Source organism: Parasteatoda tepidariorum, chromosome 6, assembly GCF_043381705.1.
Source record: "Parasteatoda tepidariorum isolate YZ-2023 chromosome 6, CAS_Ptep_4.0, whole genome shotgun sequence".
In the NCBI taxonomy this organism is placed as follows: Eukaryota; Metazoa; Arthropoda; class Arachnida; order Araneae; family Theridiidae; genus Parasteatoda; species Parasteatoda tepidariorum.
In genome coordinates, this window is record NC_092209.1 from 92086589 (window position 1) to 92098992 (window position 12404).

Here is a 12404-nt window from a genome sequence, read left to right on the forward strand (position 1 = left end):
CTTCCATCTTTAAAAAAGATTTTTTCCTTGCTGTGTCGATTGTTCTTTTGAATTACAAATAATGCATGATTTTTACTTCTGCAGTATTTATCAGAAACTAGTTATTTTATCAGGATTAGGTAAAGTTTTGAATTTTATTGATTTTATGTTTGTAAATTAAGAACTTTATGTGCAGAAAAAATAATTTATTTTACTGCACAGATCCTAATTAGGATTTAAAAATATTTTTTAATTTCTTAAAAAGTACTTAAAAGGTGCATTTTTGCTGGCAACGCACCCTGTGTAATGACATAGTGTATTTTTTTTAATCTTAGAATTTTAATATTTTATAAACTAAGAAAAGTATTTTTTATATTGTAATTTATAAACAAAATCATAATTAAGCTACTTTTAACGCAATAAGAATAGTGGAAAGGAAAAAAGTGGTTACCAATAAATCTACCTCTAGTTGTCAGTGGTCACCTGATAAATTTCCCAGTTATGCCCTTTTATAGGTTTATCTTTTTTCCTTTTATAATAAATTAATGTTATCCAGGATTGCTTGAACTACATTTACTTTGATTAGACCGAACTATTTAACTTAAATATTGTTACAATCTCTTTGCTCGTTAAAGCTTTTGATAAATAGCTGATAAGAATTTCATATTTTCAGCCAGTAAATTAGCCAAATATCAAAAGTATTCGCCAATTTTCGGAAGTCTTTGCCTAATGCAAATCTTAAAAAATTTTTATGATTAAATTTCTTGATTTGTTTCGAAAAATTTATTTTGACGTAATTTTGAAGATAATATATATTTATATTTCTTCCAGTTAAATATTTATATTTCTTTCCAGGGGAAAAAATTATTTGCCAATACTTTCACAAAAAACACAATTTTATCCCATTTGGCGAGAATGCTTAGCGGTGGCCCTGATTAATGTAATATGATGTAACTAATTTGCATACTTTACACAGAAACAAATAATTTCTTAATAAATAAGGCATTCATTCAGTTACAAAATTGCAGTTTTTGGGTCGCTTGTAAACATTATTTATGCAAGATCTATTTATGTTTGGTATCTTATTTATTAACTATCTTTNTAACATAGACCTTTTCAGGAGATGAATTCCTATGGCATTATTTAATATTTTTCGAGTTTAAATGCGGTCGGCGGTTTGCACAAAGGGCAGGGACGTAATCAGCACGACCTCACGAATCGCACCTGCTTGGAATTTCACGCTCAATTCGGATAATTACGAACAATGCCTTTTTGGGGCCGGGATAGCCTGGTCGGTAGGGCGCTGGGCCCATATCCAAGAGGTCGTGGGTTCGATCCTCGCCGGCCGAAGACTCCCCGTGTAGTAAATGGTGACTGATGCACGTTAAATCTGTCGAGGCAGAAAGTCCCCCATGTTCCCATTACGAATTATACCTCTGAGGGTACTGATCCAGGAGTTTCCTTGTCTTCTGGATTGGTTCAAAATTACAAAGCTACTTGGTTGAACATTAGTAGTCGTGAACCCAAAAGTGGGTCCGCTGCTCAACGATGGTTATAAAATAAAAGAATAAACTAGAGCCATGATCTAGTCAAACTAGGCTCAGGGGATAGAGCAATCGCTTCCTAATGAAGTGAATCGGGTTCGAATCTCAGCGAAGACTGGTCGATACGAGATCCGCATCCAGTTTACACCGACCGCAGTGCTGATGTTAAATATTCTCAATGGTAGACGGATCATCCGTTAAATTCCCTTCGCCATCAGGGTCATCGTGGGAGGATTTCGTGGTTTTCCCCTCAATGTAACGCAAATGGGGGGGGGGGCTAGTTCCATCAAAAAGTCCACCATGAAAGATCTTGTCTTCTAGATTGGGTTCAAAATGAGAAGGCTATGGGGTTGAACACTAGTAGTCATAAACCGAAAAAACTGTGTCGACTGTTCAACGATGCTGTTCAACGATGGTTATGAAACAAAATAAACATACTAAAATAACTGTTTTAGGCACGACAAATTTATGGAAGGAGATTTTGGTAAATGGTTCGCTATAGAGAGGTACCCGCTATAATACAAACCGTAAAATCTAATGAAGAGAACTATTATAGCTTCAACTAATATGCGTTTTGCAAAATTTTTTAGTGCAGACAATTAAACTAACACTTTCACAATTTTTTGATAATTTTTGCCAACATTTCAAAAGCCAAAAAGTGGCGTTTCGCGTGTACTTATGAATCATTTATGTGCAGTTGTGTAATAACTTTGAACAAAATTAACAAAACACAGAGTAATATATTAAAATATAAGCATAGCTGCCACTAAAAGAAATTTTTCCTAAAACGTAGAAAAGCTTTCTATTCGGGATAACTATGAAAGGCTTTCATACTTTTTTCCTCCGTGTCATCATATGGATCGTGTTTTCTCAATTCTTACTATTACTTCACTCTGCCTATTACTTACTCAGTTTTTAATGGTTAATAAAATACTTTTTATTCACCCACTGAAGTTCAAATACATTTTTTTGAACTTGTAATGGATAATACTTTATGTTAATACAATTTTTTTCAAATATTAATTCATTCATTAAGAAAGGAATGAGCGAAAAATGAAATGGAATTTTCTGATGGGTTAAGCGTTAGTCATTGTTTTAAATTTTACTTTAAGCGATTCAGTTTTTCACCTATTTCAAAAATAACATCAGTGATAATTTCTAACTTATAGCTCTATTTGAACAAAAATAATAGTTTATTGGTTATATTTAAATATTTAATTATTTTGTATTCGCTGCGTCAGATAAATTCAATAAAGAACAGCATTACGTGGTAGCACGTGTGGTCTGCATCACCCAATTTATACTATTATAATGATAGTTGCCTGATACCTATTCCTGCTATTAGTTCACACTCTCCCTATTATCTTGTTCACATTTTTTAATCGTTCGTAAAATACTTTTCATTCATCCACTCAAATACATTCTTTTTTAAACTTATCATGGATGACGCTTGATGTTAATCACATACTAATTCATTCATTAAATTTTATTAATTTGTATGGGATAAAAAATAGTAATTATTTAATAGAAAGTACAATTTTTCTTTGTTGACCCTAAGTACTTAAAAAGGTTTATATAACTTGTTTTACACTAAGAAGTGCTGCAAACTGCCTGTTTTTAGGGTGTTTTAAAGCTCACAAATTGATGATTGTGTTGTGAGACCAGTATTATTTCTCTTGTATTTGTTACCTGATTTATTAATTGCTTTTAAAAGAGGAATCGTTACAAGAAACGTCATTTGAAGAATTGTCATTTGATAAAAGAATTGTTATAAAACACTTGTGAACAATATACCGAACCTTAAACCTAAATCAGTAAATTGAACTTTATCTTGCTGTTCGAACAATATGCNTTTTTCCTAAAACGTAGAAAAGCTTTCTGTCGGGATAACTATGAAAGGCTTTCATACTTTTTTCCTCCGTGTCATCATATGGATCGTGTTTTCTCAATTCTTTAAATTTTATTAATTTGTATGGGATAAAAAATAGTAATTATTTAATAAAAAGTACAATTTTTCTTTGTTGACCCTAAGTACTTAAAAAGGTTTATATAACTTGTTTACACTAAGAAGTGCTGCAAACTGCCTGTTTTTAGGGTGTTTTAAAGCTCACAAATTGATGATTGTGCTGTGAGACTAGTATTATTTCTCTTGTATTTGTTACCTGATTTATTAATTGCTTTTAAAAGAGGAATCGTTACAAGAATCGTCATTTGACGAATTGTCATTTGATAAAATAATTGTTATAAAACACGTGTGAACAATATACCGAACCTTAAACCTAAATCAGTAAATTGAACTTTATCTTGCTGTTCGAACAATATGCTAACACTAACGTAGAATGATGCTCTAAGAACAAACAGTAAGAAAAAAAGCCAAATCAGAACTGCCAAAAAGAGAGTTCTTTCTAAATGTAGCAACCATGTCATCTTTTTTAAACAATTCATCTCTAAATAACTAAAATAAATTTTCACTTTAAACCCACCAGAATTAGTTATCATTAATATCTTACGAAATACTGCTGATTTGAGCTTAGAAATTCTATAACTTATTTCTTTTTAGTAAGAACAAAATTATTTGTTGTAAAATATCGCCTCACAGAATAAACTGTAGTAAGCAGCCTCGTGCTCTCTGACTTGAAGTAGAGCAGGTTAAGAGTTCGAGACAGTTTGTGGCATACATTTATATTGAAAACACAATCCATTTACGTTAGTTTCGTCGAAAACGTTTTTAATGAAAACAAACTTGCCTCTTATTAAATAAAATAATCCCAAGAAGCTGAAACGGTAACGCATTGCTTGACTTTAAAACTTCATTTGCTTCAAAAATATAAAAATCGGAAGTAATAACATCGTAATATCGGAAGTAATGTTCGGAGAGCTCAAAAATTGGCACCCATTTTCAAGACTTGTCGGACGTGAAGGAAAGGAAAGTGATTTAAAAATTAAAACGGAAAGTTGTCAACAAAAAATGGAAAAATAAATCTGAAAAACGAAACTAAAATAACCACGGTAGCCAAGAGAGAGGAAGATAAAGGGAAAAACAGAACAAGAAAAGCCACAGTGGTCGAGATTGGAAAATCAGGGTAAAATTAATTTTCACACTCTATCACTTTAATCAGTTTTGTTGCTTCCCATTCACGTCTGACAAGTCTTGAAAATGGGCGTCAATTTTTGAGCGCTTGAAACTCGTCGACTATTATTTCCGATTTGTATATTTTTGTATGTTTTTAATCAAGTAAACTTGTCCCTTGTTTGTTGCTTAATCAAGGATTTATGTATTCCGGGTTTAAAATTCAATGGGGGGGGGTCAAGTTACGGGGTTCAAATTACAGGGCAAAGAATTATGTTACGTAATATTAGGAATCACGAAGCCGCAAAAGGAATCTTCTGTTCAATATCAGGTTAAATAAAATTTCTCACAGAGTAACGAAAAGTTAGAGATTGTGTTATATTAGACATCATATGGTATTTAAGTCATGTTATATAAGTAGTTATAGTTTGATTTAAAATTAAACGCTGACAAATAAAACGTTTTTCCCTTTATATATCTTCAAAATATTAAAATATTTTTAAAAATATCCTGCGTTTAACAGAAGCTACTTCAAAAAATGCTATGGAAAAACCAAAGAAATTTAATTAAAAATTAATTATTAAGTCGACTATAAGCAAATGTCTCTATTTCAAAGGAAATATTTAGATTGATCTTCCAGTCTTCTCCGATTTTTTTAGAAACTTTTTCTTTATATTTGACGACTACTAATGTTCAACTCCGTAGCTTTGTATTTTTGAAGGGAGTTCCTGGATCAATATTGGAAGAAAATTGCCTTCACGAATGTCTTTTTTGAAGGAACAACGCATTTGTGTTACATCGAGAGAAAAACCACGAACGAATAGTTTGACGTCAAGATGACTCAAGCCCATGATCGTCTACCACTCAGGATATTTAACGTTATCACTATGATCGGTGCGAGCCGGGTGCGGAATCGATCGTGTGGTATCGATCATCCACCGCTGGGATTTCTACCCGGTTCACCTCATTGGGAGGCGAGTGCTCTATCCCCTGAGCCACCACGATCCTTTATAGATGTATTGTATGCTTAAATGCAAGCCGGGTACCCTGAACCGATCGAATTATAAATCCAAATTTAACTAGGTTGACGGAATCCCCCGGGTAACAAATAAAAGTTTTACAGGGTATCCGGAACCGGTTCGGTAGAAGATTCGACTTTTACCGGCCACCTGAACCCGACAATATTTTAGTAGTCGGTACATTTCTAGAAAGTTGCAATCTTTTTATGATTCATGAAAGTTTGTCATTTTATAACTTGGACACTTTGTACTTGAGTCCGTTAATTATATGATTTTCAAGTAAAAAAAATCTAAACATTGATGGAATCATGTGTGCTCACATCAACCAAATTTTATTAATATCGAAGGGGTTGGACTAAAAGTGATCAGATATAATCTCTATTTCGAATATTTAAGAATATTACTATATTTAAAAATATTAGTTAGTAATCATTAAATACTTTCCAACGGTTTAATTATTTAACAGGGTGAGTTGCTTTTTTAAAAAGTGCCTGAAGGTGCTTATTTTTTATTTTAATTTTTCAAAAGCCCTTAAAGGTGCTTTTTTTTATTCAGTGTTTATAAAAAGTGCTCTATCTTTTAAAAAAAGATTTTTTCCTTGTTTTGTCGATTGTAGTTCTAAATTACAAAAAGGGCATGATTTTCACAATTTTCACTGTTTTTGAATTTTATTGATTTTATGTTCATAAATTAAGAACTTTAAGCGATGGAAGAAAAAAAATTTATAACAGCCCAGATCCTAATTATAATTTTTTTTGGAAAGTGATTAAAATATTTTTGAGTTCCTGAAAAGTACTTAAAGAGCGCTTATTTTTTGTTGAAAAAACTGGCTAAGCACCTTGTTTTAAGTTTGAGATGTAAAATATCATTTGATCCGCAGTTTTTAATAAACCAAACATAAACCCTATTTAAACTGGAAGAAAATAATTTGTCTTTTTAAATTTGTTAATTGATTTTTTTTTTCATTTTGTGTTTTGTGCAGACAGGAATGATCTCATAGAACAAGCCTCCCTGAGGTCAATCTTTGATGCTCAAGTGATGCAATAATGACCATTTGAGTAAAACTCAATGATGCTTGAATAGTGAAACTGTTTATGGCAAAATAACAAAGCGAATATTCTACACAATATATAAAGTTTAAATGACACTGTATTTTATTGACAAACAAATGTCTGAACAAGCGTTGCATTTTATAGAGGACTCAATCCACAATTGAATACGAAATGAAAATAACTACATTCGGACCTCTATTTAACGAATTCGCTAAACCCTGATAAAAAATTCGTTAAAAAGAAAATCACCATTTGAAATACTTAAACGACACAAAACATGTTTTGTATTCTCAAACACTAGACATAATTAAAATATCAATGGAGACATCTTTATCTTGTAAATTATTATCTATTGAATTGTTTCAAATGATTTTAACGTTTCATTTAGTGATTTCTTCATCATCTCCGTCTTCATCTTTGTCTTCCGCACAATTTATTGCAGTATTATTTTTATTTTTCAAACTATCTAAAATGTCCGACTCAACTAATGTTTTTGTGGTTGCAACTTCAGAATCAATAAAAAGAAAATCATTCATCATTACATTATCATTAATTTCGTGGCTCTCTCTTAGCTGTACCCGCATTTTTTTTAAAGTTCTTCTAAAGGAATATCCTCGTCCTCCGCACTTTCCAAATTCTCCACGCTTTAGCAAAACTGTTACGAATAGTACGATCCGCAACATTACAGTTCCATGCCTTATAAATTTCTGTTATGCTTACTCTTAAATTGATTTTTTTTTCATGGATTCCTGTATGAAGTGCAAACAAAAAGGGATTTGACTGCTTTCTCTGAAAGGTAAGAGGCTGCGAAAATCAATTCAAGGGCATTTCCCTCATGAAATGCGTTTATAAGTTTGAAATGTTTTGAAATATTTTGGGAAATAGGGAAAATGGATCTTAAAGAAAAGTTCGCTACATAAAAAATTTACTTTGCTCTTCGGAAGTTATTTTACGAAGAAATTTCAAAAATGTTCCTGGTTTCTCGAGGAAAAAAATTCGCTAAATAGAGAAATTTGCAAAATGGAAGTTCGTTAAATAGAAGTTCGACAGTATATTATCAATTTATTGGTTGACGTAGCTTTGCGAAGTCGTCAATTTTCTTTATCATTTATGACTGTATTCGTTCAGGAGTAAGAGTTTTTTTCCCTCTACTCTTATTTCAAGTTCTATGCACAATTTGAACCATGATGTTTATTTGGGTAATGTGCCCATTTATTAATTTTTTACTTTTATTTCTAGGATACAAAAACCACAAGGATCTAGGATTCAAAGACCTAGGATACAGGATTCTAGAATACAAAGACCTCAAGTACGTTGAATGGGGGGGCCACAATGGCACCCAGGCCACAAACCTTATGACTGACTGGCAAGACTGGCTGCAAGCCGCAGATGATTGAGTCGATAAGTACATTTTTACATTATTATTTTCGAAAATTATTGATTATTATAGCTTTCGTCATTTATCATCATGATGGCAAAATAACAAAGCGTCAAAATGTTCATAGTAAAAATAAAGTTGAACTAACAATATATTGATAATAAGTTATAATGATAACTGACTGTCCAAGTCTACCCCACCGAATCGAAAAAAATCCTGATAAAAGTTCTATAGCTTCAACTTTTGCAAGTGAAGTAATCGTTATCATATCACGTCCGGGTCACCATTGAGGTGAAGGTAAACAAATGTGTGTTCGTTTATACATCGTAACCAATCGATTATAACCTATCTTTGAATAATTAATTTCAAACATAAGAGGTTACAAAAAATGCTGGGAGTTTAGAACGGACGACCGTTCTTGCAAACATCTCGATCAGAACTGTACAGACTGTACAGAACAACAGCTCATGAGAAAGTGAAAGTTATAGTAGTAGTTGCGAGGTAGAAGTCATCACATGCGCTCGTAAAGTTACCTCATAACATGTACTGGAAGGATAAATCACTACCACTAGCAATAAAATTTCATTTATGATTTGCTAGTGTTGATTTTTTCGTAAATTTCTCAGTGCGATCAAATAATTCGTAGCACAAATGAAATATTACCGTACATTGTGGGTAAGTATTCGTGGTTTTATTACTTTGCCTTTGTTATATTGGCTAAAAAGACGTCACTTTGATTTTTCGGGGGGATAACTTTTCATATCAATCAAATTCAGTCTAAGTAAAAAATTTAAACTAATGGACAAGCATTTAATAATACTCTTAAATTATCTTTGTTCTCATAAAAAAATCTCAAAGTAAAGTGTCCATTGGAGCTCGTGATATATGACATTTTTGCGTAAGCTTTTAACTTTTTTAAAAAAAAAATATGATACGAAAAAAAACGTACGAAACTTAAACAAAAATCGTGTAAGTGGTTGCAGCTAACATTATCAACTGGTTTACCGTGTACAGGTCAGCCATGTCGGAGTTCTTGGAGCTTTATTTTACAGCAAATGATACAAAAAATGGCACATAAAAAAGAATCCAGATTATCTTATTGCTTTTGGCAGTGTTATAACGTTATGGATAGAAACTGGTGCTTACTTGTCGCAGAACTCTGCTGCGTCTTTACTCACTCTGCTGTTTGCCAGATGCGTCTCTACTGATTCAAATATCTTCGGATATCATTAGCCATGGAACTTCTAAATTTCATTAATATGAACCATATACGAGATGGCAACGGAGTATTTTATGGAAGACCACAAGTGAAAAAATTGTAGATACATCGTCCGAAAATTGGAAAATCGCGTAGAATGAGTTAGAACATATCACTTGGCGGATTCCAAATATTTTCGTGTCTGTACCTTTTCAAGCCAACTACGATTGCTAAGGAGCCAAAGATATTTTAAAGATGAAAAAAAAATTATATATATATATATGATATATGATATGTGGTGATTATTTTGGCATACGTACCAGCCATACGAAGATTCCCCCCTCACTTGCTACGAACTCGAGAGCAGCGTGATGAAGCCTCTGGAATAAAGTTCTGAGGAAAACAAAACATTTAGGAGCATTTTGCTAAACATATCTTCCATTCAAAGGGTACAGGTGGTAATGTAATGGAGTAACTCGCCTCGATTAGCCAAGCCAGTCTCTTTCTCTATGACAGACCACAGAAATAATCTTTCGAACGAGATAGCCCTTCCTCAAGAACGTTGCTACTCCTCACACAGTCAAGAAAACTCCAGATGTTTGTGAAATTTCGATGAGAGTTTCTGCAACCTTCCTTTACCATCTCTTTCTGCATGACTTTTATGTTTCAGGCCTCTTAAAATATTATGATGGTCGCATGTGTGAAGGTCGGACCTCTGAAGGAAATGTCACCGTGGAATCCGACAGAAACTTTGGAGTTCTTATGTTGTAACCATTTTTCACTAACGTTGATTTGAGTTATTGGAGCAAGAGCTAGTTTTTGGCTATATGGCTATATCCAGGATTATTTCCAATGAGTAAAAATAATGACGGATGGAAGCTACCGAAGTGACGTAGTCTCTGGTTTTTAAATTTACTACACTCGGTTAAAATATGTATAACAGTTGAAGGCTCTTTACAATTGGTGCATTCTGGTTCTCGTTTATTTAGAAAAAGGTGTGTGGTCAATACGCAAACGGTTTAAGGAATCAGTATTCTGTCAATGGCGGCGATTCTTTATAGTTGTGCTGGTTACCACATGAACTGTTTTTAGATTATTTTTGTTCAAATTTTGTTTTATGCTCTAACTGCAGTTTTTTTCCGTTCATTTGGGGGCATTCCATTTCAACAGTCTGTCACAGGAATTTGATATGGAAAAGTTATTCCCGAAATATCAAAAAGTGATTTATTTTTGCCGTTACATTATGTACACTACCTCTCATTTTCAATACATCTCCATTTATTTTTCCAATCGTAACTTATCAATTGTGATTCTTGTGGTAGTTTATCTATTGGGATTCTTGGTTTAATAAATTCAATTTAGTAGATTTTTATCCACCACTTTTTCTAAATTATTCGTTGGCTTATATAAATTGCCACTTTAAAGTAGTTACGTCATGCTATACGTTTTTAAAAAACAAGCAAAAATAGTCAAATATTTGCAAAATTTAGTTTGTAGTTGTTTATAGTTTTTTAAAATTATTTTGGTGCGCGTCCGGAGCATTTGGCATCTCTGTCAAGCGAGTTGTAGTTTACAGTGCAATCAAAGATCATTTCTATATCAAAAAATTAATGATTCCGCACAGTTTAGAGTTTGTTTAAATATAATAGGCTCCTTTTAAAGTACTATCAAGAATTAGTCTCAACATTTACACCTATCGAAAAACTCAAATTAGGAAAAAGTTTATAAAAGTGATATCCAAGAGAAATAAATCCAAAAATATTCCTTTAAATTCTGCTGAAGTTATGGAAGCGAAATGAAACTATAACTTATCGATATCTACAATCGAACTTTGCAACTATCTCACAGGTGTCAACAAGGAAATCACTTCTAGGGAATCTGTTCAAAGAAGCTACATTGACCAATTGAGAAACTTAATATCATCTGGCTCTGAAGGGTGTTGCCTCGTCGTTCTATAGATCAGCCCAATTTATGGGCTTCTATACAACTTACTATAAAACATTGAGAGGGTTCAAATAGAGAAAGATTTTGCATGGTGACTTTTTAGAAATATATGAGATACCGAACGCCAAATTATTCATCACTATTGGCCTGAAGTTCAATCTACGGCAACTGAAAGACTGCCTACTAAAAATACAATGATTGCAAATGTGTGAAGACAGCCAGAAGTGTGTAAAAAAATCATGAATTAATGAACTCAATAAAAAAAAAGAACATGATCGAGTGCCTGAGGTATGGTTTGGCCCATTCCTAAATTGTTTGGAACAAGTTTGGAATAAGTTCGGATTTCAGTTATGTTGGACGACTTTAGAAAAACTTGGATAGCTACTCATGAAGAACATCAAATCTTATGCTGGAATTGTGTGGTTGTCGATTCAATGCAAATGGAATAACACTGGATTTTGGAAAAACTAAGGGATTACGATAGTGATCAATGGCAGAAGTGGCTACTTAGACGAAAGGAATATTCAAGAGAAAATTCCATTGTTCATAGGTTTTCGCTAATTCCCACCCGGATATTGACTTTCGTCTTTCGGGTATCAGAGGGGCGGTTCCTTGGGGTATTCATCCACTTTTCCTTCGAGGTTTATATCTTCTTTACCTGTACTATGCATTATTCTTTGTCGCCTTACGAGATCATCGCAAACAAAACTAATTATTTTTATTTTTTGAAATGCCGGATGCTATTTAGGCAAAGTATGAAATAATCGTCTTGATGAGGTTATTATGTAAATGATGTGCATGTTACTGTGAATGACCGAAATCGGTGGTTGTTGACTTTCACAGGTGAATGTTGACAATGACATAGTCGCTTTGGTGAATGTCCGAAATGTTTATTACATCCGATTTGATATTAATTTATTCGTAGATAAAATTACATTTATTATGTATTTTAATACTTACTGACGATAGATTAGAACAAACATCAGTGTTAGGAGTATCGGGCAAATATATACCGGGCAATGGCACTTGACCTTAAAAAAGCATCAGTGTAGGGTATACCGGGCAAATGTATACCGGACAGTGGCATTTGACCTTAAAAAAGCATCAGTGTAGGGTATACCGGGCAGTGGCACTTGACCTTAAAAAAGCATCAGTGTAGGGTATACCGGGCAAATGTATACCGGGCAGTGGCACTTGACCTTAAAAAAGCATCAGTGTAG